Source organism: Bubalus kerabau, chromosome 16 (genome assembly GCF_029407905.1).
Source record: "Bubalus kerabau isolate K-KA32 ecotype Philippines breed swamp buffalo chromosome 16, PCC_UOA_SB_1v2, whole genome shotgun sequence".
Classification (NCBI taxonomy): domain Eukaryota; kingdom Metazoa; phylum Chordata; class Mammalia; order Artiodactyla; family Bovidae; genus Bubalus; species Bubalus kerabau.
In genome coordinates this window covers 62913129-62933982 of record NC_073639.1, presented here as the reverse complement: position 1 = coordinate 62933982, position 20854 = coordinate 62913129, and the positions used below count along the sequence as shown (strand labels likewise).

General features: G+C 36.4%; 1 protein-coding gene and 1 non-coding gene across 6 annotated transcripts in view; one reads left to right on the top strand and one right to left on the bottom strand.

Annotated features, from left to right (window-relative positions):
- The window catches only part of MED13L (mediator complex subunit 13L), a 280536-nt gene that overhangs the window by 81673 nt on the left and 178009 nt on the right, over positions 1-20854 (bottom strand). The gene's annotated exons all lie outside the window — the stretch shown is intronic.
- TRNAV-UAC (transfer RNA valine (anticodon UAC)) lies at positions 16516-16587 on the top strand. The gene has a single exon. It is a non-coding gene; the product is annotated as a tRNA-Val (tRNA).

Below are 20854 nucleotides of genomic sequence, written 5' to 3'. Positions count from 1 at the left end.
CTCTCTTCCCTTCCAACCAAAATCAGAATGACCTGATGATGCTCAAACAGTGGGAAAGGGGAAAAGTAAAAGAAAACCATGTACCTTATTCAAACTGGTCTGTGTTTGGCACCATGCCACAAAGCTCTGTCCTCTTCCTTGAGTAACTCTGAAGCCTAATTAACAGGGTTAATCCAATGCCATAGTCATGTGTTGCCTAAATTCCTTACCACTGTATGTAAAGAAGCTGTCCATATTTAAGAATATTTCTCTAAATAAATGCGGCAAGAAAGCATTAAGAGTTCATGTGACTTAGAATTCTACTTACTTTGACCAACAGCAAGAGAAGGAAGTGCGCCTTTTCTTTCCTGGATCTTCCTTGCCACAAGAATAATTTTGTATTCTAGTGGCCACACCATGCATTGCAAGCAAATGCAGGGTTTAGTTTCAGAAGTTCCAAAGCAAATATAAGTACTTTTCAAAGGGTCCATAAGTGAGTATTTTCAAAAAAATTTAACCGATTAACTTTAGATATAGATCCAGAAGTGAAAAAAAGTGGAGTCTGTATCTTGGCATAATCTAAACGCAGTGCTGACTCAGGAGCTCTGCCAGGTCAAACAACTCCCGAGAGAGGAAAGCACACAGTCAATGTTAGCTCTGTGTTCACTTCACACCAACACAGAGAAACCAAATGGTAAAAGTTTAAGGTCAGGTCTGTAATACTAGGAGGAGGAATAATTTTAAAAGGGGCCATGATATACGTGGTAATCTGAACTTGAAGAGCACACACCATCTACAGAAAGAAATTCAAAAGCCTGGCTACATTAACTGTCACACTGAAGACTTACTTCGCTGGCTATGTGAACTGTGACAATCTCTGAGACTTTGTTTGACAACTATGACCTACAAATAATCATCAGGTGGAAAAAGAATGATTGTCATTACTCTCTAATCCCTAGAATAGTCACATCAAAGAAACATTTATTAATAGAAAGAACACAAGTCCTTGGTCTCTTTTTCATCTAGGAATGGAACAGAGCACTACTAATCAAGATTAAACAAGTGAACAAAAGCTCATCATCAAAAACCATCATCTTGGCCCTAGAATATGAAGTCACACCAGCCAACAAGCTACCATCAGCAGGACGTGTCTGTCTTAAGTTTGAGTTCATGGTGGCTGGGATTCACTCACAGTCCTCTCTGTCTAGTTTCCTCTTGCTAAGCAAGAATTGAATTCCTCTGTCTTGTGCCACAGACAGAGAGGTTATAAGAGACCCTCCAGATTACTTAAAAAAGGAAATCCCAGCAGTTAAATTCAAGGGAGAAAAACCTTCTGTATGTATTTCGGCAAAATGCACTCTTATTCTCAGTGACTCTCAGATGGTGAATCTCAACAGGTAAAATGCTACATGCTTTCTGGATTCAGTTCAGGAGACTGTTTGAAAGAAGATCATAAAACGCTAGACAGTCTTTTTGAACACTGATGTACCTTTCTTTTCTCTTCTCTATTTTTAATCTAGTTGTCCTAATTCTGGGCCTAAATAGCACTGATACCCTCTGGCTGAGACAGCAAGTGAAAACCTTACCACATCCCCAGAGGGCTCCTTTGTCAGGTCAGGCCCCATCCGAGCTGCTCTGGACAATTCCCTCCCAATCCTGGCAGCAGAGGTTGCACAGCTCCTACATGGGGATCACAAGTACTTCTTAAGAGCCCCAGGTGTGATAGCTTCTCTCCCTTTACCAGGCTGTGCAGACTTAGGACTATGGACAGTCATTATTGAAATCTACAATGTGACACAAAGAATGAGGCACTGCATATTTGGTGTTCTATAAATCTTATATTGAACATCATTTGATTAAAATCAAGATACCAGACTGTCAAATAAATAACCCAGTAAGTATTATGACTATCAAAGAGGATTCAAGTTGAAAGTTACTATTATACCAGCAGTCATCTTTAGGCAAGTTACCAGTAAAAATGGAAAAGAAGCATTTTAATGCAACAAAACTATTAATGCAGAAACAAGCTTTTAACCAGTCTTTCAAAATCACCAATAACAAGATATAGTAGGTAATCAATAAAAGTTAGGTGACTGAATGGTGATATTTCTAGGTCAATATATTATAAAATCTACTCTGGAAGAGACTTTTGCAGGTTTATAAAACATCTTAGTTGTAAAACTAATATTAAAATTCAACCATTTTACTCTGTTTATTCTCTAACATACCATATCTAAATCAAATATGATAGGCTGCTTTATAGTTCTCACACAAGGAAAAGAATTCCTGATTCTTCTCTTATTTTCAGAAGTTGAATCAGTTAATTTTAAATAGTCATTGTTAAACACACACACACACACACACACACACACACACACATTGAGTTATCTATATGAAAGGCCTTGAATTCTCCTCCACTGACTCATTAAAAACACACACACACACGAAATTGTTAACACTGTGATGCAAAATCCAAGCCAACGGCAAATAATTCTACCTCCCAAAATAACAGCTGGAATGGCCATTTAAAAGATACTTAATATCTGTAATGCATTTATCTTATATTCCATTATCTTCTCTGATAAATGAATCTGAATAATTCAACAAATACAACTCCAATAGTACTTCATATATGAGTATTTTAACAGTATGTATGGAATAACACAGGAAAATGTAATTAAATATTTTCATAAGGAAATTTTTAGTTTTTTAGGAATCTGTACTATTTATTTTTTATTTTTAAGGCTTTATTGAAGTATACTTCCATGTGTGGCTTACAATGCTGTGTTACAACAAGGTGACTCAGTTATACACACATATATATGTGTGTGTGTGTGTGTGTGTATACATATATACACTCTCATATTCTTTTCTATTATGGTTTATCATAGATATTGAATATAGATCCCTATGCTATACAGTAGGACCTCGTTATTCATCCATCCTATATACACTAGTTTGCATCTGCTAATCTCAAATTCCCAACCCTTTCCTCTCAACCCCCAATCCTCTTTGGCAATCACATGTCCGTTCTCTACGTCTGTGAGCCTGTTTCTGTTTCATAGGTATGTTCATTTGTGCTGTATTTTAGACTCCGCATGTAAGTGATATCATATGGTGTCTTTCTCTTTCATAAAGAAATTTTTAATAGCAGAGAAAATCAGTATAATATTTCTCTTCCGTTTCCATCTGTGTACAGTGAATTAAACATTCTTTTTAAAAAGAAAACTGAAAATGCATTCCTTTCCTCAGACACAAGGAGGACAAGCACCCTACTGACAAGGACATAAAAAAATTAAAGATAAAATTATTGAGCTAGCTGTTTTACAAATTTATAGAAAAATATTGAAGGGGGGTCGGAAATCTGCTGCTTTCATTTTATTCAGTAAGTGGATTTCCTTTAGTCAACAAATCTGCCTAGCTTAGCTACATGCAACAAGTGATATGTTCTTGATAATCAATATAAATTAAGTTAAAATAATGTCAGTGATTAAAAACACAAAATTAAAGGAACTAGATTAAGATAATGGGGAGCGAGATGCTGACAGCAGTAACACCATGCAGAGACAGCTCAAGGATGTTCTCCAGGGTCTCTGAGCCAGTTCTAGGGATCTCACTAGTAGCTCCTGTCCCACTCTTTCCTCTAGCAAAGTCTTCCTGATCAAACCCCAGGGCTCAATACTAGAACTCTTACCCTGTCCTTCTATCTGAATACCCTTCACATTTTATGAGAGACTCGACAGTTAGAAGCAGGGTTCTGGTCTCCCCTCTTGCTTTCTCTTTCAACAGTATAGAAAGGCTACACGGTATTAAGGAAAAGGGAAGCTTAACTATAACATTTATGGAATGTGTTTTTATTCAGGTTAGTTTTCACTTGGTTTTATGAGAAACCTGCAGAACACCTGTACTTGCAAAGATGCGTTACTTCTACTTGTTCCACTTAAAACCTCATTTACTACCGTCTAAAAAATCTGGGGACAGAAACTTGGCAGAGAATAAAAAAATCCCTGACTAGCACTAGTTATAACGGTGGACAGGGAATCAAGGGTAGAAACAGTCATGAGGGCAGCTCCCCAGAAACCACTGTACATCATCCTGGGCTGAGTGAGGGCTGGGTACCCAACCCAGCCTTGCCAATCCAGTTTCCTTCCTAACACCTGAAACTGCGATAGAGCGAGTTCTCATCTCTCCAGTAGATCGCACCTATTAGAACTGGTAGCCCTGAGATTTGTATGTGATCATTTCAGGGTAAGGGGTATGAGTAAGGTACAGGAAAAGGATAGGGAGTCAAAGTATCAAAAGGTTAATGCAGGATCTCAGAGTGAAGTGATGAAAACTTAAGATCAGAATATGACAGTGAAAATGAAAATGAAATACATTTTATAGGGAGACAAACCAAGAAGTATAAGTCTGTGAGACCATAATGGTCACATTCTTCCATTGGTAATGTTTAAGACATAAACCAATTTATAAATCAGAAAGAATCTTCGTCTTTTTAAATATCCAGGAAAATTAGTTTTCTGCAGAAAAATGAGCTGAGTTATCCACATCTTACTTGCAGTCTTTTCTTATGCCTTCTAACTGGGAGGTGGGACAGGGCATCAAGTTACAGACAGCCATTACTATTAGAGATTTCTATTTTTAAAATTGCTGTTTTCTAATAACTTTTTTTTTTAAGACAATGATACTTACATCATCTCTACTTAGCCTTGTTCCCAAGGAAACAGCTAACTCTCAAAATCAGACCCTGCATAATTATTTGACTACAAAGAAAGTATGTTACGATGAGACATTGCACTTTGGCAGAATGAAAATGACCAGCTTGGTTTTGCCTTCATATCAAGCAAGTCTCTGATTTTCATACAGAGAGCAAAACTTTCTACCCGGCATATGCTAACAGGACCAGGTTACATTACTTAACATGTTCTCAAGTGTGGAATGCTACTATTTTCAGTGGCATTCTATTCTAGATTAAAACAAAGATGTAACTGAAACCACTTTTATTTTTAGATACTAGCGACTGACTCTTTTTGAAGAAACTCAGCTTTGAAGTCATTCTATTAAAGTGTAAGTAGAGATAACTGCTCATAAACCATCACAGATGAACATATTTCCCATGACCAAAAGCTCAAAATTAAAATGACTTGAATTTTAAAAAGTTTATACAATTTAAATTAGTAAAAGAACCTAACATCAACAAAGCATAAATCTTCTTGAATAGACTACATAATTTCTAATAATATAACTGAATCTCCTACCTTTTATAACCAGCCCTTTTCTAGAGAAAGCATTTAAAATGTTGGTGTAGCCAAAGAAAGAGAGATACATGAATCATTTGCAGATTTATGTGGGGCTTTTTTTGATTAAAGATTTAGAAATATTTAAACTAGGCAGGTCTACTAAGTCACTTCAGTCGTTGAATCTAAAAATACAACATGCATGGACATTTTGCCCAAAATATGCAAATGGTAAAGGAAAGCTGGTTAATTAAAAACTCAGCCTCATTTACCACTATATGGAACAAACTAAAATACACATTAAGAAAAGACCTGGGAGACAGAACCTTACTGAAAGTGCACGCATCCAGGGCCCTTCCATATGGGGAGAAATGGTTCTGAGAGAATAATGAAGGGCCTGATGACAGCATTTCAGATGTGACAACTGAGGTTCATGATGATGGCCCCACATCCTCCGGGAACAATTAAATATATTCTGGATATTCTGATTACAAAGAGAATTAGGGAACATATTTGAGATTTACACTAAAAAGAAGAAAATGAACAAGGAATTTCAAGAGAGAAAGAAAGGGAAAGTGAAAGGAAGAAAGGGGAGAGCAGAAAAAGGAAATAAAAAAAGGAAATCCCTGGAGAATAAAATTCTAGCACAGGATTTTTCAAACAGTAAGGGTCATGAAACCAATTTCTTCATGTTGTTCAATGGCTAAGTCATATCCTACTCTTTGTGACCCCATGAACTGCAGCATGCCAGGCTTCCCTGTCCTTCACTATCTCCCTGAGTTTGCTCAAACTCATGTCCATTGAGTCAAGTGATACCATCCAACCATCTCATCCTCTTGTCTAAATTGAAACCAATTTAGTGGATTTCAATCAAAATCTTTTTAACTAAATATAACAGAATAGAAAGTGTAATAGAATTCCAGACTTGTTTTAAGAAAGGGAGAGACACAAACACATACATGCTGACCGCAATATAAGATTCATTTCTTGGAACGTAGTTAAGAATAATTAAAAGTTCCTTGAAAGATCAAATATTATGGTAAACCTCAACAGAACATCCAAATAACATGAAGATTTTTCATTATATTGGCCTTTGAAACAAAATGCTGTCAAAGCCCCAAAGGATAATTCACAACGAGATTCTTCTAGGTCTAATTCCTTGAAAGTTAAAATTTTGACTCTGGGAGTTCAGTAACTCCTTTATGATACAAGAGACAGCACTGTTTTCCTAATGCTGGTATCCCAGCATGCCAGGACAATATATGCACTTAGAAAATAATTGTGAAGATGCACAAAATCTGAAAATAGTGTAACAATTTCATTAAAAGTTTATCAGACAAGTCTGCACATGCTATAAAACTTCTCTGTGTAAACACAGAATAGGCACATCAAGACAAGAACTCTCTATCAACTAAATTTATCTACTGAATGGGAAATCAAGAACCAACATCACTGAGACATTCTAATACACCGGTGGCAAGAAGCCAAGCCTGGTTAATACAAAAGCAGTAAATTTAAAGACTTCTCTCTCTGAATTAAAAGCACATCATAGTTAGAAGATGGCAATTCTTTTTTTTTTTCCATTAAATAGTTATGCAAGCTCCATTTATATATATCCAAATTCACTTGTTCTAAACTTATAGTTCAAGAAATATTCATTCTTAAAACTTAATAAAATACTAGCCTTTAAAATACTTAACAGTATACTTTAAAAACATTCTGCACAAAACTGTATGCATGAAAAACACACATAAAAGTACCTAAATCAGCATTGTTTTAAAGTCCAATCCCAAAAGATAGGTTATTTGTGATTCTTCAACATCATAAGCAATTCCCACAGAATAAAAATTATGAAAAAATATTATATAATACCAAGAAACAGAAGACATATTTTGCTAAGATAAAATAGTAGAATCCAATTAGTATTGCATTTAAATATTTTTTTTAATCCAGAAATACAGTTTTACTCTCCCAGTAAGGGGAATAAATCATCCGTATGATCTCTATGATTCTAAAATCATAATTGAAAAATTAATTCTAATTAATCTAGATATTAACTCTGTCATTAAGGAGTAAAAGCTGGCTATATGGTCACATGCAAAGAGTAATGATAAATGGCAACACCTTTTATCAAAAGAGATAATCCCTAAGGAGCCATGATAATTGACATGAAGGCAAGAAACAAGGTGAACCACAGCCATATTTCTAGCATCTAAAGAGGTGTATGTTGAGAAATCACTTGCCAAAAAACCACAATCAAATGACAGCCTGCCGCTCAATTTAACAGCAGCAGTCAACTGGTTTTCTGTTATTGAAGTCTAAAGTATATCATGTGCTTAACTAACTTTCAAAAGCACACTTCATATGGCTGAGAAGCAGAATGACTGTTTCTTGGGGTAAATGTCTTTCATAGTGTGAAGGAGTCATTAGGGGGCAAGGATTAGAATTCAAAGCCTTGAGTGACTTGTCTTTTGTGAGCTCAAAGAGAAGACCTGATACACAGGACAGAGAAACAAAAAGGTCAGGCTGAAAGGATGATGAAAGAGTTTAGAAATACAAAGGTTGAGAGTAAGGAGTGTTGTTAGGTCCAATATTACTGGTAGTGGGTCTTACTAGGACAAAACCTCGATTTTGGATGCATAAAGCCATCTGTTTGGTTCTGCAAGAGACAGAGCCTTAAAGTATTTAATAAATGGGAAAACTACTCCAAGATTTTACTGAGTTTTGATGAAAAAATTAATTCTTCATTATCCATTGAGAAAAATGCTTTGGTGTCATTCTAAAATAGTATTAAATCAACTGTGATCTTTGTAGGGAAAAAAGCTGGAAAGCATCATTCACTCTTTAAGCTACCCAGTTAATAACAAAAATTACTAGTCATGTGCTGGACTCTGGTTTGCATTATACGATTTTGACAAATTACTCCAATCTTATTTTGCTTTATCTAATATTAAAACCTGGCTATACATTCCATCTCTAAGACATATTTAGAGACTGGGAAGAGAGAGCAGAGGGAAATGGTTTGGAGTGCAGAGGAGAAGCAAAACAAGTAGGAAAAATTAACAAGAAAGAATTTTCAAGAATAACTGATATATGAATAATTGAGAGTTTAATGTCTTTTAATTAAATGAGAAACTCAAACATATTTCAACAAAGCAATGGGCAATGTAATGAATAATGTTAGGTAAAACCTCATCTTTAGTATCTTACAAAAGCAACAGAAAAACCTAAGGAATTTTCTACAATCCATTATTCCACTTATTAGGCAAATATCTATCTTCAAGAAAGGTTTACAGAAAAGTTCTCCATGTGTCATGCAGTATGTAAAACAAAACTACAGTACTAGAGTTTCTTAAAGAGTAAAAGTCATTTTTTATTGGGTGACTTGTAAATTCTTAGAAAGGAACACAACTAGGGAGTTAAAAATATGAGTAAAACAATCTCTATCCTTAAGCAAATTATACTCTAGGAGAAAATTAAGTATAATAGATGGTACAGATAAATACCAGAGGACAAGTATAGGTTTCTCTAAAACACCAAAAACAATTCTTCTACCTGTGGGAATCCAGAGGTGATGTGGAGGACTTAGGACTAAGGCTGAGCCCAAAGAATTTTCAGTGAGATAATGTGAGACTGAAAGCTTACGAAGGAAGTCACTGCAGGAAAGGAAATACTAATAAATAGCTAATGTTTACTGAGTGCTCACTTTGGCAAGCACTGCTCTAAGGGCTTTATTATCTCCTTAAAATCTCACAGTTAACTCTGAGACAGGCATTATGTTATTATCGCTATTTTGAAGTGATAAGAAAACAGAGATACAGAGTTAGGGTAACTTGCCCATGGTCACATCATTTGTCAAGAGTAGGGCCATCTTTCAAATTCAAATCTGACTTCACCAAAGCACTGTACTCTCAAAAGCATTGAACTTTACAACCTTAACTAAAATGGCATGACAAAAAGTAGCTTTCATACATATCTTAATAGCTAGACATGTCAATATATATTGTCAAGTTGAAATTCTTTTAAAATAACACAACTATCAGTAAAAAGTTCACAGACACCAAAATGGTTAAAACAGACAATTCCAAGTGCTGACAGATGCAGAAAAACAGAAAATTTCATACCCTACAGATGGGACTCTATATTGGCAAAGTCACTTTTGGGAAACTGCTCGACAGTATCTATTAATATTAAAGGTGAACATCTGTAGGTCCTCAGTTAACACACCGTTAAGTGTAAGGATCAGTTCCACCTACTGCTGGTGATGATAAACTCAAAGTCTAATAACTACATTTGTTTTCTATGAATTCCCCACATAGCAATGACATAAAGAGGAGAATCATTATGAGATTCTCTAAGATTCTTTAAGAAATTACATTCTATCTCATCATAAATGATTGCATAATTAAAAGATAAAATTAATATCTTGGGTACTAATTCAAATTGCACCTAATGATCCTAGAGAAATGAATTACTAGAGATAAAAGATAAATCTTGCTTGGGTTTCTGATCTTTATTTCTATCCTTAAAAATTAACAGACCTCTTTAATTTGTCTTTCTAACTTGGCCGATTTACTAAAATCAGGAGTATGCTGCAGTTACTTACATGTATTTGGTTACTGTATTTCCTCCACAACTAACACAAATAGTAAAAGAGCAAACGGTTCTGGTAAAGCAATAAAAAGTCTTTTTTTTGTTTGTTTGTTTTTTTACTGTTTCCTACAATTAAATATATAACTGTAAAACAAAGTTAACCTAGAAGCAGAAGTGACCATCGGGAGAATCTCTGGAGAAAAGTAATAAGAGTGATTTAACAGAAAATGAAGCTGGCTAACACCTGAAGGATTAATGGCAGTAGATTATTCCAAGTTGCTCAGACACACAGCCTATAAAATAAAGCCTACGAGGCAGTCAAGAGTCCCAAAGAGATTACATTTAATAATCCTCCTGAAATGGCAGACAGAGGAACATTTTACACACAAGTGTGGTGTCTGTGATGTCAAGGATGACAAAGACAGTAGCAGTAAACCCGAGAAGCCAAATCTCCAGCACCCAAACTCCAAAGTGCTCTCTGCCTTTATTTTGTGCAGCAGAGCTCATTAGCTGTCTTAAATGAGTATTCAGTATTCACATGCTATCCAGAGTTGCATACCATCTCTGCCATCAGCCTTGTCATCAGCACTTAAATTCTAGGTAGTGACCTAATAAAAGAAGATGTAGCATTCTGTTTATGAGATATTGGTGACTTCTCTTCTGCCGCTGGATAAGCTTAGTCTATCCTACACTCAGACTAATGGTCCTTATTACAATCTCTGAAACAGTTTACACATGGAGATAGTCCAAAAGTAAATTTCAATACTTTTACATTCACCTGGAAAAATATGATCACAACTATTAAAGATAACTCTGAGGTCAAAATATGCCCTGCTTTTCAAAAATTTGATATTCAAAGTATCTAAATTTAGGAAGGAGACTTCGGTTTTGTTTTTAAAAAGCTCTGATGGTTACAAAAGGAAACTTTACAGGCTTATTTTAAATCACTCAGCTATCTATATCTAGCACATTTATAAATAGGATTCAGTTCATTAAAATGTATTTTTTAAAATGTATTATTGCATATGTTTCTTGATCCAGTGTCTTAACGCATACTGAAATAACTATCATTTAGTCAAGGACTCATCTAGAACTTCACTAATTTTTCTTATCTCTGGCAAGATACATAACAGAAAAGTTTTTAAGCCTTTTAAATTACTAAAATAAATCAATTATAGCCACTCAAAAGACATACATTATATTTTCTTCCTGACTAAGAATTCAGCTAGCACCCTTACCCTGAGAAGTGGCAATTATTTCCTACTGGACAAGTTCTAAAGAAAAGGTATCAGCTTCTGATTTGAGGCCCACATTCTTCTTAGCTGATCTGATTTCTCATTTTAAGAAGTGAACAAGGACATAAAGAAAATACACCTTCATTTGTTTACTTTCAACCTAAGCAATGTTAAACTTCTAAAATTCAAAAATACTATTTCCCTCATATATATCCTGGAGATAGGTCTATATAATTATTGTGCTCACATGTCTGCATAAGTAGCAAAATTAAAACAAATGTTGAGATTATTGAAAGTACAAAAGAAGTTTATACAACAGCATGAATTGGCAATAAGACCTTTCACTTTTTCATGTCTACAATGGAAAAGAAACAGACCACAGGTTAAGGTGGTATCTTGTTGGCCATCTATATAGCTATTTTTAACTCCCCAAATATTTTTAAGGTCATCAAAAGAAATAGAAATCTTTCCTTCAGAAGTTGCTAATAACTGTTTTTAATCAGTGTTGCTAGAAAAAGTATACCATCCTATAGGGAAAGCTGAACTAAAAACAATGTAGCCTACTGTAAGACGACAGCACTTTAAAGTACACAGTAGTTTATGGACTTCCAAATTTAATATTTATGTATTCTCAAATATTATTATATTCCTCCATTCCCCCTCAGTAACATTCTAAAACATCAGTAGTTTTTCATCCCTTTTAGTAGAATGACTTACAGCCACAAATGTAAAATACAAATACATTAATTAAGGATCTTAATATGGTAAAAGTATATACAGTTGTTTCTAACAAGAAGCTGTTATGCTTATACAGACATGTGAAATAATCATCTCCACTTACAAGTTTATGTTAAATAGAAATGTGCTATTATTTTTACCATAAAAAAGTTGTTACAGAAGTCATCAATGTCATAATTATCACCTTAAACAAAACATCTGAAAAGTCTTTGTCTTTTCTCAACTGTGAGGCAAAATAACCCCTGCAAATACTATATAATTTCTCACATGAAATTCATATATTTTGAGAGAAAAGTAAAGTAAGTTCAAGATATTTCCTATAGATTCCCCCAGGAAACAGTCCAGGATCACCCTCTTTCAACTTGGAGCACGTATCTATCTGCGGTATCATTAACGGTATCTGGAATTGTGCCAAATAGGCAAATTTCTAATAAGCCTCAAATTTTTAAAAATTGTTTTATTTTGAAAAATTTAAAAGAGAACAGGTAGAAGGATAGCAATCAAGTACATTTTTTTTTTTTTCAGATCGGATTAAGTGGCCAAGAAGTGTCACTTTGTATTAAATATGCTTAGTATTTTAAAATCTGAGAAATATTGTAAGGTCTGAGATATTAAAAAGCAACCATATATACACCAATATTTTGATAATTTAACTACAAAATACATTTATTAGATTGCACTGGGGGAAAAGATTCTAGATTAAACCATATCTTAAGTATACACACATCAACACAAATGACACTGGTTTTATGGAGCTTTGACTTTTGCAAAATTATTAATTCACTGAAGATAAACAGCAGGGAAGCACAGAGACGAGAAGAAAGTTAAAGTGTCATCTTTAAGATGAGGAAGTGGAAGCTGAGGACAGGGGCGTAAGAGCATCTGTGTCTCCTGTTATTCTCCACTGTGTGCTTTCCTTCCTGTTCCATCTCTGAGGCTCAGCTAACATTTACAAGCATGCTAACTACTAACTCAAAGCCTTTTTGTCACAAAAAGAATATAAGTTACTTTTTTCATCTTCAATTTAAAAAATTATAATTTTAAAGAAATTTGGGGAAAAGGTTTCTTTCTTTCCATTTAAGTCATGAGACACCTATTTCTAAAACTTTCACTTTTGTTCTAAATTAAAATTCTACCTTCTAAAGTTGTCCACATCAACATTTTTGGCCCAGATGCATTTTTTTTTTTTAATTTTAACATACACTGTAGTTAAACATGTCTATTTAAATGCAAGGCTATATACAATCAATTCTCAATTGTTCAGCACTAAGAAAGGCAATGTCAGAGTGTCTCACAATTGGGCAGGACCGAGTTCAAAAGTGATCCATTATTAACTGTCTCAAGTTAATTAACCTCTCTATTTCAGTTTTCAATGTTCTAAAATAGAGATGATAAAGCACAGCTCACAGAGATACAAACATTAAACAAGATGTGATCACACTCTGGATATAACAGTTATTGACTAGAAAGGAAAATCCACTCCAGAATCCAAATAACAAGGTATCACACAAGCCGCATCCAAACACTGATACCTTAAATCAATTCTGTGCCACTGGTTTTTTAAACTCTTCTGAGCAATACTGGGGCTTCCCTGGTGGCTCAGAGGTTAAAGCGTCTGCCTGCAATGCGGGAGACCTGGGTTCGATCCCTGGGTCGGGAAGATCCCCTGGAGAAGGAAATGGCAACCCACTCCAGTATTCTTGCCTAGAGAATCCCATGGATGGAGGAGCCTGGTGGGCTACAGTCCACGGGGTCGCAAAGAGTTGGACACGACTGAGCGACTTCACTTCCATTTTCACTTTCTGAGCAATACTGCCTTTCTTTCATACCAAATGTTATAGCACATGCCGATCTACTTCAAAAAGCAAAGATCAGAGTGGCCTAGGCTGCACTGAAGGCTGTTTTCACTCAGATGGCCTCACAGTCCTGCATACCACACAAAGTCCCAGAGCTCTTCAGACTCCCTACCAGAGAACTGCTCCCTCTATGCCAGTCAAGCCTGCGTACACGATGTCCCATATAGAAAGTGGACACACTTTGTGCCTTTCCTGCCTTCTTGCAAAATACTGGCTCCTCCACTTTATTATCTACTTTATTCCTCAAAATAAGCTCAAGATTGTTCCACAGGCTCTATAAGACAGTCCAGAACAAAATCCTCTCTCTGAACACGAACTATTCTTCCTGTCCATTCTTCCAGATGAGGGTCCACTCATCTGGATCCTCGGAGCAGCACTTTGGTATTACTTAACTCAGGGCACCTGTCTTCTCTGCAGAACTAGTCGCACTCACAAGGTATGTGTGAGCCCCTGACAGTCCTGAAGAGAGCCCTGCAGATCACTTTTTTGTATTACTAAAAGGCAGAGTGTGCTCTGAGAAATGGTGGGGTGGGAAGAGTCATTTCAATTATGCAATGTTTGGGATTATTTAAGCTACAGACTCTGACTTAGATAAATTAACATCAGTAGAGCCCAAGATTAATCAGGCAAAAGCCTTTTTTAACTGCTACCATTAAAAAAAACTGACTGGAATATACCCATTTAAAACTGTACTACACACATACACACACTTAGTGCTGTTAACTGTGGTACTGCTATGTTATTAACACAAACATACAAATAGCAGTATTTACTTCTTATGGAGAGAGGTTAATTTGATTAAACTTCTCTGCTCTTAAAATCTTTGAAATTTGGTGCCCCGGATGTCTGGAGCATGAGTGCCTGGGGAAGAGAGCGTGATTGAGAAAGCAAGAGGATCGACAGCTTAGTTACGTCTTAGACTGAGAAGGGCGTTCCCAGGGTCTCTCTAGTACTCAAGCTTGTCTAACAGAGGGCTGCTTCGGCGAAGGCAGACAAGGAAGACTGCTTAAACACACAACAAAGCAACTGAGCCTTCCACAGCACTAAGCTGCCAAGAGAGCAGATTCCTCTCCTCACAGCTCCTCAATCTGACACTGCTTCAGCACTGAGATTCACCACACCAGTGCATGGTCAAGCTCCACTTTACAGGGCGCTGTTCAATTATAAACAGGGTGAGGACAGGGGCCACATCAGTTCTTCCATTGTTAAAAGGCCTCACATCCATCATAATGTGTGGCATACAGCAGGCTCTTTAAAAAGGGGGGTTTGGGATGGGAATCTATGTATATGTACACATACATGCTGAGTATAATAAATGGATGGCAAGAATAAAGAAAAGCGCTTTCATGCTCACCATCACATCATACTTATTTTTTTTTTAACAATATGACCTGAAGACAGAGTTTTAAAATTACGTTAAATATAAGATATCACATTAATAAATTTCCTGCAAGGCTGGATGACATGTAGAATATTTAATATTATTTCTGACCAGGTCTAAGCTTTACTTATAAACAGTTTTTAAGAGTCTGAAGAAAACATGATTGCAATACAGTAGAATCTCCTGCATTCTGGCAGCACATCAAAAACCTGTCCCAACAGGCCTAACGCTGCATGGTCAGCGAAGAGGAAAAGTGAAAGGAGTCTTCTACTTTGCTGCTTCTCTGAAAAGGGAATCACATTAGGCCATTAAGTAGTCAGATACATTATTTTATTGCTTGCAAAACCCCTGGGTAATAAAGAATGAGTACAAATTGCCACAGGCAGTTTTGGAGGAAAAACAGAACTGTGCAAAACAATGACAGCTGCTCCCCGCAGCACTGGACGACTGCAGTAAAGAAAACAGGCCATCGGCTGCAGTCTTTCTGCTCAAGTGGAGCGCGCGTCCATGTGCTAGAAGGGGCTACATGAGCACCTGATTCTGCAGGAGCCGGGTGCATGGCACAGGGAAGAGAAGGGTGGGAAGAGGCAGATGTAGTTTGTAAAGGCAACCACAAGTCAGAGTCAGTCACACACATACATTTCCAATCTCTTCTCAGTAAGACGACCGTGGGCAGCCACCATGTAAAAAAAGCACATGCCCCTGGGAAACACGTAAGTAAAAAGGTCAATACTCTTTATTGAGGGGAACATTAATATTTTCCCATGGAAATACTAAGACATAAAAATAAAGAAGGATATTTCTTCAACATGGTCTATGATCTAAGGAAATAATTTCCAGGCAAAGAAAACCAATTTGTGTCAGATCTCGTATGGGGAAATAGCAAGAATGAGTGATTTATTTTCATGGGGTTCAGAGACTAAAACTGGACTCTTCAACCTTGCCTAAAAGATGTTATAAAATATCAGATTTATTTCTAAAAACCACTGCTTTACTTTAACCTCTTTATTGTGCTATTTTTAAGTACTGTGTGAGACCTTTATTTTACACACTACTATACTGTCAAACTTTTAGAAAAAATTACAAGAACTCTTCAGTATTATGGTAATAAAAATGCAAGAGCTTTGCTTTTAATTATAGAATCTCATTACAAAATCATGAAACAGTTTTATCTGTAACAAAATAGAGAAAACCCTTATTTATGAATTTTCAACTTTCAAATTTTCATTGAAAAGAAGAAAAATCTCTAGTGCAAAGGAATCAACTATACCAGCGACCAACAGATGGCACAGGTGGTCACAAGCAGCTACTTCAGATTCTGCTCTTTCAACTGAGCAGGTTCATGCTCAGTGTCACGAAGTTTTGATAAGATGACTAACCCTATGATGTTTAACAAGCAAAACAGCAGCACAAAGAAAAAATGCGTGGTCAACAGAAATGAAACCTGAGATCATTTCTAAATCTAAAAGTGATGAGGAAATGATAAGGTCAGGACTTCCCTGGTGGTCCAGTGGTAGGACTCAGCACTTACACTGCTGGGGGCCTGGGTTTGATCCCTAGTCAGGGAACTAAGATTCTGCAAGGCTGTGTCATGTGGCCAACACAATACTGAAATGTGTGCTACAAAACATATCCACACAATACTGAAATGCGTGCTACAACAACATAGTTCTCTATGATACCTATTTTGATCATCCAATCACAGTTTACCTGCTTCAATAATTCTAAACCGGTCCACATCAGTGCGCCTTGGGAAAAGACACTTGGATAGCACTTATACTGCCAACAGGCACCTGGTAACACTGGCAGGAAATTGCAGGAGAGGGAAAATTCGAAAAAACCATTTTGACTACATACTCCTATCAGCTAAATAAATAAATGAGCCGACATCACCAATATGGAGCTATTCATTTACTTTCTAATTTTCCACACTTAACTGTATTTCATTGATTGTAAGATATGATAAATTGTAGGTACTGTTATTTTACTAACGCTAAGGAATAAAAAGCACTAATTACAATTATTAAGTAAGAAGTACCACAATTTGAGATGTTAAGATGGTGGTGAGGGGGAGGAGATGCATTTTAGAGCCAAAGAAGTGTAGGGAGTGACTAGCACTTGATGTGTTGTGTAAGATCTAAAAACTCCAGGAAATACTGAAGCAAAGTTAAGACTGGCATGTTGCAGTCCATGGGGTCACAAAGAGTCAGACATGACTGAACAACAACAAAATATCCACTAAGGTGGAATTTTTAATAGAAAGGGAGAAAAGACACAAAGTAACATTTTTATTCATGCACTTTAACAGATTTGTCTTCTGTTTGGAGATCCGGATCAGAATACAGGATGAAAGGACGCTGGCAGAAGATGAGGTGAGATCTCAACAAATGGTTACTGAATGAAGAAGCAGATGTTTTATCTCCTCTACTGGGTTTATTACACATCACATGAACACAATCTGTGATGAACTCAACAAGAAGAAAGGAGAAAAAGCAGACGACAAATATTTCTCGTGAATTACCACCCCTCTTAACTTCTTCATTCAGTTCAGTTGCTCAGTGGTGTCCAATCTCTTCATTAGAGTAATATAACCATAGGGGTAAAGAGCACAGACTTCAGAGCCGAACAACTCTGGGTTTGCAGCATGACTATCTGTGCCACTCATTATGAAAATAACTACAGACACCTCAGTGCTCTCACCTATAAAATGAAGGTAACAGTTCTTATATCACAGGATTAAAATGGGGGATTAAATGAGAAAATGCACACAAAGCTTTTAGCAAATTCTCAGAACTCAGCAAGACTCAATGTATGACAACATAGGGATCATTTATTCAAATTAATTTCATCTTTTAAATTACTTTAGATTATCTGAGGTGAGAGATGCAAAGATGGTATCTGAAAGTATTTGACTTAAACATCAGTCTTATTCACCAAGACCATGTTTAGATGTCCCTCTAACACAAATATTCATGGGATGAATCCTGAAACCAAAATCCATTTTTACCTATAAATCTGAGGGAAAATCAAATTAGGGATAATGGCACCAAAAATCATATACTGCCTTCTTATTTAACACCAGGACAGCACTGAGGAGTGCTCTGGGCCTCAGATGTGTCTGACAACTGACAACAGAAATGGGAACAGCAAAGAACTCTCTCAACAACACAAAGCCAGAAGAATCTCCCCAAAACAGCAAGGCTCATTTTAACAAGATCTGGTTTTCTTAACAAGTGCCTTTGACACAAATACTAGTTTAAGTAAGAATGTATTGATAACCTGCCCTATAAGAATATATTCTACTGATGACCAATTTTCAAACATTAACATTGTCAAATATAAACACTCCTGACACATGGTTTAGAATTTCCGAAATGGTCAACTAAAGAGTTCCACCTTGGCATAAACCCAAAGGTGGATGGCAAAATACTGACAATGTTTGTGGTAAGCAGGAATCACTGGCCTATAAATTTGTTTCCTGACTCCCACTGCCTCTGTTTATTACCTTAGGACTGGCAATAGCTTTTCTCAGAGTAAGAAATCCGAGTTCTACATACAAACTTGAATTGACTTTCCACATATGCTTTTCAGAATGTCAGTGCTTTGGATTCAAACTCTTAAACGTTACATTTTAAGGACACTCAGTCTGTGCCCTCTCTAGGACAGTGAGGATTCTAACCTGAAATAATACCTATCACTGCTATGCACAACCATATACATGCTAGCATGGGCATCACCTTTAATGTACTCATGGTAGCCCACATTTAAAAAAAAAAAAGCATACGTTTCCAAGATATAAAAATCTAATAGGGAGGAAAAAGACAGGCCCTCAATTTGAAGTTCACAACCAAAGAGCTCTGGGTGTAACAAGGGAACCTGGGCACAAGAGCCAAGGTACTCAAGAGAATGCAGCACTCATGACCTGGTCCATGCGAATGACAAAGATGCTGCTTCTAAAAGTGACTGAGAAAAACTCAAGGTCCAAGGGATATGGAGGGTCTACTTTATTTGAAGATCTGACATCTTCCCATTGCAACAGCTCATCAAGTGGATACCTCTTAACAGTCAGAAACTAGTGGCAGAAATGAATAACACCAAAGGAATCCAGAACAACTTTATTAAAGCTGATACTTGGAACCAAGACTTGTTGGCCAAACACATCCCTCATTTAAAACAAGCCTAGCCTTTGTCTTTTTTCCTGAAAGATGATATCCACCCTGGCTTCCTTCACTCAAGTCCTGACAAGTTTTTCCTTCTTTTGGCCTGGGCTCCGGATTTCCAACCTGCAGGTGAACTGCCTGGTCCAGTGGTAAAACCCTGCATGTCCCAAATTCTTGCTCTGGCTACCCAGTCTTAACACAGAATCCACCAAAGTCAAAGGCACTGAGGTAAGAGCAGAGATATGGGAGAGCAGGAAGTATGAAGGCAGGCTCAAAGCCCAGCCCCTTTAACTTGCTGGCTGTCCAACTTTGAGTGGGTTACTTAACCTTACTGCACCTTAGGTTTTTCCATCCATAAACCAAGGGTAATTATTACCTAATAGGATTATTATCAGAATTAAGTAATCTTTGAAAAAATGCTTATAAAAGCAGTACACAGTACTACTTTAACCAGTAAGTGCTAAGATATTATTTCCATTTATATATTTTACATAACAAGAGGCTCACTGGGGGTAAAAATACTGCAAGAATAGCATGTGTTTCTTATTTAGCCAGCTTTACAAAAAATAAAAACTGGTTAATATCAATTATATCTCAATAAAACTGGGAGAAAATTTAAAGAAATAAAAACTATAACAGGATCATTCATTGATTTTTCTATCCACCTATCATCCACTGACTTATAGAAATCCTGAACAAAAGACTGGGCCCTGTGCTTAACTCACTAGTCATCAGTCAGCCAAGTATAAGTCAAATACCATCAAACAGGGATGGAAGGGGCGAGGGGGAACTTCCTGGCCACAAAAAATAACTTTAGGAATCCATCACCTCTTGCTATCTTTCATTCACAGGCCTCACAGAATCTGGGCCAGGTATCATTCTGTCTCATACCTTCATTTACAGATAAAGAAACTGGTATCCAGCAAGATTTGTATAGGACTTTTATCATTATTAATGTTATTTTATATGAATGCAAGCATCATACACATTTGGTATTCTTGATTACTTAGAAGCACATGTTCAATACTAAATGAAATCTCAATGTGAGTGAAAATATAAATCCATATTCAAACAAATATTTTTGCTGAGCTATTGAAAATTAGGGGAGGTCCCAGTTATTGGTCAAACATAAATAATACAACTAGAAACAACAATGGAAAAAAAATCTTCCCATAACACTGTTTGCCAGAAATGGTATTACTAGGTGAAAGATAACATGAATTTTACAGTTCTTGTTTTGCAGTACAATATCACGATCTAGAAAGACTGGATTCATTAACATTTTTTTTAAAGCGCTGCAGTAAATAAGTGTGGAGGCAACCCTTAAGTGTCACCAGCCTTGGTTTTGTCCATTTTATTTTTGCTTCATTAATATATATGAATGTATACTTCCCATTTATTTCCATCTGCATTTATTTGGGGCTTCCCTGGTGGCTCAGCAGTAAAGATCTGCTTGCAATGCAAGAGGTGCAGGTTCAATTCCTGGGTCAGAGAGATCCCTGGCAGGCTGCATGCAGTCCATGGGGTTGCAAGAGTGTTTTAATAGGATGGGTGAACAAAACACTTCTCTTGCAAACTTTGCCTTCAAGATTATTGTAAAGACTGACTGGAACTGAGTCTTTGTTTCATAAAAAATGGCTGTTTTTTTAATCTATTAACCATTTGCACAGAGAAG